Source organism: Saimiri boliviensis, chromosome X (assembly GCF_048565385.1).
Source record: "Saimiri boliviensis isolate mSaiBol1 chromosome X, mSaiBol1.pri, whole genome shotgun sequence".
Taxonomy (NCBI): Eukaryota; Metazoa; Chordata; class Mammalia; order Primates; family Cebidae; genus Saimiri; species Saimiri boliviensis.
The window spans coordinates 119,438,779-119,452,410 of NC_133470.1; the positions used below are offsets into that span (position 1 = coordinate 119,438,779).

General features: G+C 40.5%; 1 long non-coding RNA gene across 1 annotated transcript; it reads left to right on the forward strand.

Annotated features, from left to right (window-relative positions):
• Window positions 1-868: 868 nt before the first annotated feature.
• On the forward strand, window positions 869-10,675 carry LOC141582766 (uncharacterized). The gene is made up of 3 exons (XR_012515636.1): window positions 869-987; window positions 6,733-6,837; window positions 10,406-10,675. It is a non-coding gene; the product is annotated as an uncharacterized LOC141582766 (long non-coding RNA).
• The last annotated feature ends 2,957 nt before the right edge of the window (window positions 10,676-13,632 follow it).

Genomic DNA, 13,632 nt, shown 5'->3' on the forward strand with positions numbered 1-13,632 from the left:
TTTGGATGTGGACCTAATAAATTATTTGTTTCATTAGCTTCAGAAAAGAAACAATGGGCCGGCCATGGTGGCTCAAGCCTGTAATCCCAGCACTTTGGGAGGCCGAGGCGGGTGGATCACAAGGTCGAGAGATCGAGACCATCCTGGTCAACATGGTGAAACCCCGTCTCTACTAAAAATACAAAAAATTAGCTGGGCATGGTGGCACGTGCCTGTAATCCCACCTACTCAGGAGGCTGAGGCAGGAGAATTGCTTGAACCCAGGAGGCGGAGGTTGCGGTGAGCCGAGATCGAGCCATTGCACTCCAGCCTGGGTAACAAGAGCGAAACTCCATCTCAAAAAAAAAAAAAAAAAAAAAAAAAAAAGAAAAGGAACAATGGCTTAAGTAAGTAGAAAATCCTGTTCAGTATCTTTGACCACAAGCCTGAATCTCAGACATTACCATATATGGTTAATAACTGGTCATGGTTGATTACATCACAATAGGCATGACCTTATAAAGGCCAGACCAGCTTCAGTCTTAGGCTAATTTCTCCTAAGGGTGGGTAGCGGCTTGGAGGGTTTTAAGAATTGTTGTTGTTGTATTTTAATTTTATTTTACTTTATTTTTAAATAGAGAAGTGGTCATGCTATGTTATCCAGGCTGGTCTTAACTCCTGGGCTCAAGCCATTCACCTATCTTGGCCTCCCAAAGTGTTGGGATTGCGGGTGTGAGCCACCTTGTTTGGCCCTTGTTATATTTTAAACAGTTAAAAAGACTGTTTTTTATTTGTTTCTTTGTTTTTTCCTTATTACTGAATACTTATTGAGGAAAATTGTGTCTGTGGCAAAGGAATTCAACAATACTTTCTTTCCTTTTCAGGTCACACTATTATAAGAACATAGAAGAGTGTCATTTACAGATGGTGTGGCCTTGTGTGGCCCTGGACCCAGACTTCAAGCACAGATAAAAGATCAGACAGACACTGATGTCCCAAATCGGATAAGTATGTAACACAATTCTCAATTGTCCTTTGATTATGTTTTACTCCCTTCTGTACAATAGGCTCATTTTTAAAGGTATGTCTCTCACTGAACTTCCTCTCTTAATATCTGAGTAGGCACTGTGTCTGTGTATACCCTATGGCTAGAGTTGTTAATTATGATAATCATGAGAGTTCTCTCTGTGTGGTTGAAAATAACCTATTTGATAAGTTCTAACACTGCTGAACTCAGATTAAACTCAAATCCCCAGAAAGGTCATTATTTAACTAGAGCTAAATGCCTTGATATTTGGAAGTATGACTTTCTGAAATGTTTTCATCCAGTTTGTACTGGCACCATGGAGGTTTGGTAAAAACCATATGTTCATTAGGCTTTGACTTGCATCATAGCCATCTTCTCAATGCTCCACATTAAGTAAAGAAAGGCAGGGTTATTTCAGTAATCTGGGACCTTGCAAGGCTATCAGAGTAGCCTGATATTTCTATAATCCACAGAGCTGGGAAACAATTTGGGGTGATCCTGTTTGTCCCCTTGGATTGCTGGGAAAAAAAAAGGACCCTCCTGGCATCCTAAACTGGAATCTCTGAAGGCTGTGTGAACCTTCCCATGTGAAGTGCACTCTGCAATGTGGCCTTCTGGTTAAGCAGTTTTATTCACATTTTACTGAAATTGCTGTTGGAAATAATCCAGCATAAGCTTATTTGTGGTGCATTTGAAAAAAGAAAACTACAGCTGTAGCATGCCAATTATATATTATTCTTGCCTCCATAGCACAGAGTAGGCTCACAGTAACAATCAAATGTAAATAATTTATTATTTATGATGTATTGTTTTTTGTAGTTTTCATAGTACATGCTTATTATAGGCAATTTAGAAAGTTATACACATTTCATGAGAAAGCCATGAGAGTACTTTCAAACCTTTGTATTGGCTTCCAATTTCAAATGGATCAGCACACATACTCTCCTGGTGACTTGGGCAAACCCTGAAGCCAAGGTTCAGCAGATACTGGCTTGTTGCTATGTGCCAGGTCCTTATCATTATGCTTTATTTATTAAAAGTATTGGGGGCAGCAAGAGATAAGGGGACCAGGTAAGAGAGGGTAGTCAGCATCATAAACCCATTATGACTTCATCAACTTGTCACCCTGGTTTTGAACCAATCATTTTACTTCTCTAGGTTTCAACTTTCTCAACTAAAATAAGGATCCAATAAATTTGAGTGGTTCTTAATATTTTCTTTTCTTTTCTTTTTTGAGACAGAGTTTTGCTCTGTCACCCAGGCTGGAGTGCAGTGGCACAATCTCAGCTCACTGCAACCTCTGCCTTCTGGGAACAAGCAATTCTCCTGACTCTGCCCGCTGAGTAGCTGGGATTATAGGCATGTGTCACCATACCTGGCTAATTTTTATATTTTTAGTAGAGACAGGGTTTTACCATGTTGGCCAGGCTGGTCTTGAACTCCTGACCTCAGGAGATCTGCCCACCTCGGCCTCCCAATGTGCTGGAATTACAAGCATGAGCCACCGCACCCAGCCAATATTTTATCTTCAAGGATCTTTTTGAGAAGCTGGTGAATGCTGTGGGAATTTTTGTAAAAAGCAGAATGTGCACATACACACACACAAATTCAGGAACCTCAAGGACACCTATGGAATTCTCTAAAGAGCTGTCTTTTCCAATTTTAAACATATATGTGATTCTAGTGTCTTCCATCATTCAGATTATATCAGGCTCCTGCCTAAAACTCCAGTGTTTTCCCTTAAAATTAGAATTAAAATAAGCCGGGCGTGGTGGCTCAAGCCTGTAATCCCAGCACTTTGGGAGGCCGAGGCGGGTGGATCACGAGGTCAAGAGATCGAGACCATCTTGGTCAACATGGTGAAACCCCGTCTCTACTAAAAATACAAAAAACTAGCTGGGCGTGGTGGCGCGTGCCTGTAATCCCAGCTACTTAGGAGGCTGAGGCAGGAGAATTGCCTGAGCCCAGGAGGCGGAGGTTGCGGTGAGCCAAGATTGTGCCATTGCACTCCAGCCTGGGTAACAAGAGCGAAACTCTGTCTCAAAAAAAATAAAAAATAAAAAATAAAATAAAATAAGAACCAGCCTCAGCTAGTTGCCAACAAGACATGGTTACTCTGCCTGCCCCAGACACACAGGTTTTCTTTTTTTTGTAAGCTGTAGTCATGCAGGTATAATTGACAGACAATAATCTGCCCTTATTTAAAGTGTACTATTTGATAAATATTGCCATAGGTGACAGCTGTGAAAGAATCAGTGGAATGAACATATGGAACATATCTATCACATTCCAATGTTCTGGATCCCTACATATGCACAGTGATGAAACCTACATTATTGCTCCAAAGAGATTGCTTAGTTATTTATGTCATAATATGTCATGTTTATGGTTAACTAGGAATAAATTATTATCAAGGCAATTATATATGTATTGAAAGAAAAAGCATCCACCTTGATGATTTGAATGTTCCTGAGTTTCTTTCATTATGTATGTGTATTTTCTGCCTCAGTCCAATGTTATTTAAGCAAAATATTTCACCAGAGATCCTGAGTTAATGAGTGTTATTGTATATCCTCTTTGCATTGCTTTTAGTTTAAGGGTCATTTGAGTCTTAACCATTTTAAACATGGAGTCTTTGACACATTTCCACTCATAACAAATCACAAAAGAAATTTTAAAAATTCTATAATCATAAAAGTTGAACCTATTTTCAATCATTTTAAAATAGTGATAATGTGACCAAATATATTCATGGATGCTTGGTCTTGACAACCTCTATTCAGTAAGTTATCTAAGGAAAGAATATATGGTAGCTTATGTTTCATATGTGGTATAGGTCAATTTCTCTTTATTGGCAATTACATAAAAATAATAGCCTGCATAGCAGAGTTATCAACTGGCAGCCACCTTTGCCTAAGGGAAGCGACATAATTTCTAATTGCTTTTGTTTAATCTTAATAGACTCTTGAGTGGCCTTAGTAAAAGTTGAAGAAAGTGGACAAAAACAGAAGTGGAAATTTCATAAAAGGAAGGCATACTATATTAGATATTATTGTTTTACTTAATTTTTTTTTGTTTGAGATGGAGTTTTGCTCTTGTTGCCCAGTCTGGAGTGCTGTGGCACGATCTCGGCTCACCGCAACCTCCACCTCCCAGGTTCAAGTTATTCTCTTGCCTCAGCCTCCCGAGTAGCTGGGATTACAGGCATGCGCCACCACACTCAGCTAATTTTGTATTTTTGGTAGAGATGGGGTTTCTCCATGTTGGTCAGGCTGGTCTTGAACTCCCCACTTCAGGTGATCCACCCACCTCAGCCTCCCAAAGTGCTAGGATTACAGACATGAGCCACCATGCCCAGCTTATTGTTTTACTTAATAACTTACTCTTACCACATATTTTATTCTTTCTCTAAGAGTAATATTTTTTGTAAGAGTAATTTTTAATATTGTTTCAGTTATGTAGTACTTTCTATTTCTGGACCCAAATCATAAGCACAGGATATTTTTTTGTAGAATTATAGTGAAGCACTGTAAACAAGTGAAATATCTATGTAGAATTATAGTGAAGCACTGTAAACAAGTGAAATATCTATCAGTTGAGAAGTAGTTCAAGAAACATATTGGACTGGGCACAGTAGATCACGCCTGTAATCCTAGCACTTTGGGAGGCTGAGGCGGGTGGATCACTCTAGCCCAGGAGTTACAGACCAGCCTGAACAACATGGCTAAACCCTGTCTCTAAATAAAATATAAATATGTATTTTTATGATATAACCATATATACTGTAAAATACAATGAAGTTATTTATAAGTAACTCTATAAAAAGACATTTATAAATAATACAATGAAGTATGTAATTTGATACATTTTGATGTATGTATACATCCATGATACTGTCACTATGTCAAGATACTAAGAATATCCAACACCTCAGAAACTACTCTTTCCCCTTTGTAATCCATTCCTCATATCATTCCCTGCCCTGCCATTCCCCTGGCAGTCATTGATTTGCTGTATATCACTATAATAAATTTAATAGGTTTTTGGAGTTTAAATAAATGGAACGATACAGAGTGCATTCTCTTTTTTTGTCTGGCTTGTTTCACTTGGAATATTCTGTTTTTCATCCATCAGTGCATCACTGATTCATTTCTTTTGTTGCTGAGTGGTGTTCCATTATACAGCTAGGCCACAGTTTGTCTGTTTTCCTGTCAATGGACATTTGAGGTATTTCCAGGTTTTGGCCATTACAAATAAAGCTGCTAGGTACCTTGTGGGAACTTGTGTTGTATGAACATATGCTTTTATTTCTGTTGAGGTATAATTTACCTATTGTTAAATTTACTTTCAACGTGTAAAAAGTTGTATGAATTTTGACAAATACATATAGTCATTTATCTACCATCACAGTCAAGATATGGAATCTTTCTATGACCCCAGAAAGTTCTCTTGGGATTCTTTGTATTTCAATGCTTTCAACCTACTTCCAGCCTGGCAACCACTGATCTAATTTCTATTATAGTGTTATATTTTTAATAATATCATATACTTGGGATCGTAGAATAATGATCCATTTGTTTCTGGCTTCTTTCACTCAGCACTGTGTTTCTGAGACTCATCCATGTGGTTGCATGTATCGGTGGTTTGTTTTTGTTGTTGATGAATATTATATTGTATGTATATGTGACAGTTTGCTAATCCATTCATCAGTTCCTGGACATTTGGGTAGTTTCCAGGACTTTGTGTATGTATGGTATAACACACACACACACATATATATAAACATGTTTATTTCAGCCAGGCATGGTGGCTCACGCCTGTAATCCCAGCACTCTGGGAGGCTGAGGTGGGTGGACCTCCTGAGGTCATGAGTTCGAGACCAGCCTGGCCAACATAGTGAAACCCCGTCTCTACTAAAAATACAAAAAAAAAAAAAAAAAATTAGCTGGGTGTGGTGGCGGGTGCCTATAATCCCAGCTACAAGGGAGGCTGAGGCAGGAGAATCACTTGAATTCAGGAGGTAGAGGTTGCAGTGAGCCAAGATTGCACCATTGCATTCCAGCCTGGACAATAAGAGTGAAACTCCATCTCAAAAAAAAAAAAAATTGTTTATTTCTAAGATCTGAATTTCAACACAAAACAGTTAAAATGTCCATGATAAATAAAAATAAATTTGGTCTACCATGTTTTTCTTTTTATTTTTTTCTTTTTCTTTTTTTTTTTTTGTGACAGGGTCTCACTCTGTCTTCCAGGCTGGAGTGCAGTGGCATAATCTTGCCTCACTGTGGCCTCAATGCGCCCCCACCCACCACCCCCCAACCCCCGGCCAAAAGCTCAAGGGATCCTCCCACCTTAGCCTCCCTAGTAGCTGGGACCACAGGTGCACACCACCATGCCTGGCAATTTTTTTTTTCTTTTCTCTTCTTTTAAAAAATTATTTGTAGAGACAGGTTTTCACCATGTTACCCAGGCTGATTTTTTTTTCTAGGAATGAAAACATGATGGTTTGCCTTTAGTTGGGCATCTATTTCTTCACTATGCCACTCCTACCACCAGCACTATTCCTACCCCAACATGAGTACTTAATTGTCATGAAAATAGTCAATGAGCAAGGGCATGAAAATTCAAGGAGCAAGAAATGCTCAATATATTTCATATGTAATATTGCTTAGATATTTCCTGAAAATACATTATTAAGTGTATATTTATCTTGGTGATCATTGCAGAGAAATGAAGAATTCAGAGCCAGATCCTAACCTCAAGCCAAGAAATAAAAAAAGGAAGAAAAAATCAAGAAGCTCAGAACAGAACTCCAGCAATACTGAACACAGGTAATGAAACTAGATATGTATTGTGTCATGTCACATTGTGATCCATGGTAGGAAATTATCTCATTAGATGGAAGCAAAGTATGATAAGTAGTAGACTTTTTAGCAAATTCTCATTTCATTTAAAATAACTCTATAGAAAACAATAACTCCATGGATTTTATTTTCTAAGACAATAAACCATTTTCATGTGTGGAAAAGACCCAGGGATAACTAAACTATCCTAAATGTTTTGTGACAACATATTAAACAAGCAAAAATTTGTTCGTTTGTTTGTTTTGAGACAGAGTCTCACTCCGTTGCCCAGGCTAGAGGGTAGTGGCATGTTCAAGGCTTATTGCAGCCTCAACCTCCTAGGCTCAAGTGATTCTCCCTCCTCCACCTCCAAAGTAGCTAGGACTGCAAAAACATACCACCCTACACCTGGCTAATTTTAAAATGTTTTGTAGAGACAGGGTCTTACTATGTTGCCCAGGCTGATCTCAAACTTTCAGCCTTAAGTGATCCTCCTTCCTCAGCCTCCCAAAGTTCTGGGATTATAGGCATGAGCCACCACACCTAGCCACAAAACTCATTTTGAGAAAAAATTGTTATGATGATGTGAATAATTGGGTCAACAATATTTCCTTTTAGAAGAAAATTGGGGCCAGGTGGGGTGGCTCATGCCTATAATCCCAGCACTTTGGGAAGCCAAGGCAGGTGGATCACCTGAGGTTAGGAGTTCGAGACTAGCCTGACCAACATAGTGAAACCCCATCTCTACAAAAATACAAAGAAATTAACCTGGCATGATGGCAGCTGCCTGAAATCCCAGCTACTTGGGAGGCTGAGGCAGGAGATGGCTTGAACCTGGGAGGTGGAGGTTGCAGTGAGCCAAGATCACACCATTGCACTCCTAGCCTGGGTGACAGAGCAAGACTCCATCTCAAATAAGAAAAAAAAAAAAGAAAAAAGAAAAAAAACTGGACAATATGCAAGATCTCATCTCAAAAATAAAAGAAAATCTTTACATTTTAATAATCTTAAAGCCAGGGCCAGGCGCGGTGGCTCAAGCCTGTAATCCCAGCACTTTGGGAGGCCGAGGCGGGTGGATCACAAGGTCAAGAGATCAAGACCATCCTGGTCAACATGGTGAAACCCCGTCTCTACTAAAAATACAAGAAATTAGCCGGGCGCAGTGGCTCAAGCCTGTAATCCCAGCACTTTGGGAGGCCGAGGCGGGTGGATCACGAGGTCGAGAGTTCGAGACCATCCTGGTCGACATGGTGAAACCCCGTCTCTACTAAAAATACAAAAAATCAGCTGGGCATGGTGGCGTGTGCCTGTAATCCCAGCTACTCAGGAGGCTGAGGCAGGAGAATTGCTTGAACCCAGGAGGCGGAGGTTGCGGTGAGCCGAGATCGCGCCATTGCACTCCAGCCTGGGTAACAAGAGCGAAACTCCATCTCAAAAAAAAAAAAATAAAAATAAAAATAATAATAATAATAATAATCTTAAAGCCCTCTGTATACCTGTGTAAATCTCAAATACTCTATTTTTGAAAACCTTTAAGGCCGGGCGCGGTGGCTCACGCCTATAATCCCAGCACTTTGGGAGGCTGAGACGGGTGGATCACGAGGTCAAGAGATCGAGACCATCCTGGTCAACATGGTGAAACCCCGTCTCTACTAAAAATACAAAAATTAGCTGGGCATGGTGGCACACGCCTGTAGTCCCAGCTACTCGGGAGGCTGAGGCAGGAGAATTGCTTGAACCCAGGAGACGGAGGTTGCGGTGAGCCGAGATTGCGCCATTGCACTCCAGCCTGGTTAACAAGAGCGAAACTCCATCTCAAAAAAAAAAAACAAAACAAAACAAAAAGACCTTTAAACTTTATACATTCAGCTACTTTCTCTTTGAAAGTCCATTGCCGGGAATATGCATAAAGTGAAGATTGCATTTTAACATAATGGATGCTCACTAGGTGTTTATTGATTGAATTGGTTTGTTTCTACCATTCTATAGAAAAGTAAGTTAAGCAAAAGTCAGCAGGGAACTCCAAATGACACAATCTGTTGGCCTTTTCCTAGCCTCACTCTAGTTCACTTTATAATATTTGATCATTTCTTTTCAATAAGGTTTTCTTTTCTTTTTTTTTTTTTTTTTTCTATCCTCCTACTTCCTTTTTTTTTTGGAGATAGAGTCTCACTCTGTCACCCAGGATATAGCACAGTGCACAATCTCAGGTCACTGCAACTCTTTCTCCCAGGTTCAAGTGATTCACCTGCCTCGGCCTCCCAACTAGCTGGGATTACAGGTGCCTGCCACCATGCCCAGCTAATTTTTGTATGTTTAGCAGAAATTGGACTTCACCATGTTGGCCAGGCTGGTCTCGAACAACTAACCTCAAGTGATATGCTCAACTCAGTCTCTCAAAGTGCTGGGATTACAGACGTGAGCCACCGCACCTGGCCCCTTTTGTATTTCTGAGAATTCAGTTACTTTCCCTTATTTTACCCCTCAATGGGGCATTCCTGAAGGTTCTGTCCTCAGTTCATGACAAATTATGTGTATTTATGAAGAGGTAGTCTTTTATAGTAAAAAGGGAACTGAATTAGGTATATGAAGAATTGCATTCAAATCTTGATCATGTTTCACGCTGTGTGAACTTTGTCCATTTACTCAAACTTTTGGAGTTTGTTTCCTCATCTGCAAGCAGTGAAATGAAACTACTTGCCCAATTTACATAACAGAATTATAATGAGGATGAAAACAGATGATAGATGTAAAAACTCTGACAAGTATATATTACCATGCAAATGGATGTTACTTTCTATTCATTGTTACTATTATTAGACAGCTAGGTCACTGACACTATGAGACAGAATCTTTGTATAAACTTATTTGGCTCCCAAGGAAATTAAGCTAATGACCTTGTATTAATTATCCATATTCTAACAGGTCCAAGACATATAGAGTATTTTTTTGCATATGTTTATCATGAAATCTAATTTGTCATTATGTTGTAGTAGTATTTCACAAGGCCTTTGGTGAGGATACCATCTTTCCTAGCATTAGAATGTTAGCAGAAGTAGTCATTGTGTAGAGTTTAAAATGCTTATTATATTTCTATTCAAGTCTTTTCCATATACTGTTAGGTCCTTGAAATTTAATAAATTAATAAGTTTAGGGCTGGGTGCGGTGGCTCACGCCTGTAATACCAGCACTTTGGGAGGCTGAGGTGGGCGGATCACGAGGTCAGGAGTTCGAGACCAGCCTGGCCACATGGTGAAACCCTGTCTCTACTAAAAATATAAAAATTAGCCAGATGTGGTGGTATATGCCTGTAATTCCAGGTACTCGGGAAGCTAAGGCAGGAGAATCGTTTGAATCTGGGGGGTGGAGGCTGCAGTGAGCCGAGATTGCACCATTGCACTCCAGCCTGGGCAACAGGGCAAGATTCCATCTCAAAAATATTAAATAATTAGTTTGGTGTAAAATCTCCTTAAAAGCCCGCAAATGTCTACTGTTATACATTCTGACCTGCATATTTTATTGCAAGCATTTAAACATTTGACTATTTGTATTACAGGAGCATGGACCATCAGGCTGCTCGTAGACTTCAGGATCTTTTCAACCAGTTCTACAGGCAGATAGAGGGCCATCCCCACCCCAATCTCTACCACAACCATTTCTTCCTAGAGGATTTTTTACTCCTTCTCCAACTCCTTTACATGAACTAAGTAGGAAACCATCATCATGACCAACACCTTTGCAGACCACCTCTACTACCACCTTTGTTAAGAGACCTACTCCCCAGGATCCCCACCTACTGTCTTATGGAGTGAAATAGAAATAAATGTGTTAGCCTCAATTCCATGTGTTGATTCTTGAACTACATGAGAATTCTCTTTGAAGAGAATCAACTCATCAAGGCAAAACTTTGAAGAGTTTTTGGTGATTTTGGGCCACTGGTGATTATTAATGAGTGAAAAGTGATTGATTAGCTGGCTGGGCACGGTGGCTCACACCTATAATCTCAGCACTTTGGGAGGCCAAGGCAGGTGAATCACTTTGAGGCCAGGATTTTGAGACCAGCCTGGGCAGGATGGTGAAAGCCCATCTCTACTAAAAATACACAAATTAGCCTTGCATGGAGGAGGGTGCCTGTAATCCCAGCTACCTAGGAGACTGAGGCAGGAGAATCACTTGAACTCAAGAGGCAGAGATTGCAATGAGCCAAGATCATGCCACTGCACTCCACCATAGGCAACAGAGCAAGATTCCATCTCAACAACAACAACAAAAGTGAAAGAAAACTGATTAGCCATGTATAAGTATTAGATAATGTTAGAGAATATGACTGCTTCTTTTTTGTTTCCTTTGTGAGCTCACCATGTTATCAGTATAATATCTCGATAATTGGAAAGTCTATAGAGAATATTAAATTAATGTAGAAGGCAAAGAGAAATCAATAAAGTGGTGGAAGGATAATTGTATTAGTTTTTCAGGGCTGTCATACAAAATTCCTACAAACTAGGTGGCTCCAAACAACAAAAACTTCTCTCTTACAGTTTTGGAGTCCAGAAGTCCAAAGTTAAAGTGTTGGCAGGGCCACACTTTCTCTGGAGGTTCTAGCAAAGTAACTGTTCCTTGTCTCTTTTAGCTTCTGGTAGTTGTTGGCATTAATTGGTTTGTGTCCACCTCTCTCTCTACTGCATGTTCTCATAGCCTTCCCCTCTGTGTATCTGTAAACTCCCCCTACCTCTCTTTTGTGTCAACAAGTCCACTGAAAAAGATTTTCTTTTAAGGAAACCGAAAGAGACTTTATTCCAGTAAACAGTTTGCAAACCAGGGAGATACAGTCTTCTGTATAAAACAAAGGTGCATTCAGAGAGAAGAGAGGGGTTATTTTGCGGGATGGGGGTGGTGGGGCCTTCCTTTAACTGAGACTTCCCTGAGTGGAAGGGTGTTTATCTTTTTTTTTTTTCTTTTTTTTTTTCTTTGACAGAGTCTTGCTCTGTCACCAGGCTGGAGTCACCAGGCTGGAGTGCAGTGGCACAATCTCAACTCACTGCAACCTCTGTCTCCCAGGTTCAAGCAATTCTCCTGCCTCAGCCTCCCGAGTAGCTGGGATTACAGGCATGCACCACTATGCCCGGCTAATTTTTGTATTTTTAGTAGAGACGGAGTCATGTTGGTCAGGACGGTCTTGATCTCTTGACCTCATGACCCACCCGCCTCGGCCTTCCAAAGTGCTGGGATTACAGATGTGAGCCACCATGCCTGGCCATGTGGTTATCTTTTATAGACAAAGTTCCCACCCAGGTTCCCCACTCTGGTCCACTTATGCAAATGAAGAAGCAAACTTCCTTAGTTCTGATTCCTTGACTTGCTGAGTTCTGATTGGTCTACACAGGTCACAGTCTATTGGCCTATTATGCAGTTATGAAAGTCCCAAAGTTAAGCGAGCATGGAGTTTTTCAGGGCTGCAAAGTATGTGCATGACCTCTAGTAAGCAAATGGCCTGTCGGCTCTATTTTTAATTTAGGCCCAGTTAGCCACTCAGTGTCCATCTTAAAGGATTGGCTCTTTCAGGGTTCACATGTGAATGCATTTACGGTCCACCCAAATAATCCAGAATAAGCTCCTTCTCCGAAGATCCTTAACATAATCAGGCCGGGTGAGGTGGCTCACACCTGTAATCCCAGCACTTTGGGAGCCTAGGCAGGCAGATCACAGGGTCAGCAGTTTGAGACCAGCCTGACAAACATTGTGAAACCCCATCTCTACTAAAAATACAAAAATTAGCCAAGCATGGTGGTGCACCTATAATCAATCCCAGCTACCCAGGAGGCTAAGGTAGGAGAATCGCTTGCAGTGAGCCGAGATTGTGCCACTGCACTCCAGCCTGGGTGATGGAGCGAGATTCTGTCTCAAAAAAAAAAAAAAAAAAAAATCCTTAACATAATCATATATTTTGCCATATAAAGTAATACAGGTTATAGGAATTAAGTCATGGACATTTCTACTGGGGACCACCGTCCATTCCACTACAATAATATAGGAAATACATTCTCAAAAGCAATTTTGATTTTTTTACTATCTTTAAGTGGTGTTACATACAGGGATGATCCAGTGGCAGCAGGCTAGACAGGAGACCTACACAGCCCAGTGGTGGTGAACTGGGCAGGAGAACCACAAAGGATGCAAATAGCATGTAGTTCATATAGCATTTTCACCTAGCACCTTCCCCCTACCAACCTCCAAAACAGAAGGCCCCCATACAGCCTGCATTCCACAGGACGGGGTAGTGGGAGGTTCAGATGCTCCTTATAGATAAAGAATAAATCTCTGCGTTGGCCACTATCAGATTTCTAAGCTCAGAACTCCAAACACACATTCAGGTGCATCTGCCATACAGGGTTATTCTCATGGTATGTTTCAGTTATTACTGTCAGGCATGTTTACCACACATGGGGGTAGCCACCATACAACTGCACATGAAGAAACTTCTTAAAAGAGGCAGCAGTAGAATGCATGAACAGGAAAGGAAAGCAAGTATAGGGCAGATAAATTACAGGCGAGCACAACATCTAATATGATGTCATGGCTATAAAGAGGTAGACTCGATTAAGTCAGAAATTAAAACTTTCACGATGATGTCTTTGGTAGATGGAACCATTGATCTCACTTCTTCACCTCCTCACTGTATCCACACCCTTTGTCATGTGACTTTGCATGTCTCTCAGTAGAACTGGAGTGTATTTACCCATCTCTCTATTTATTTTTGAGACAATATCTCTGTCACCCAGGCTG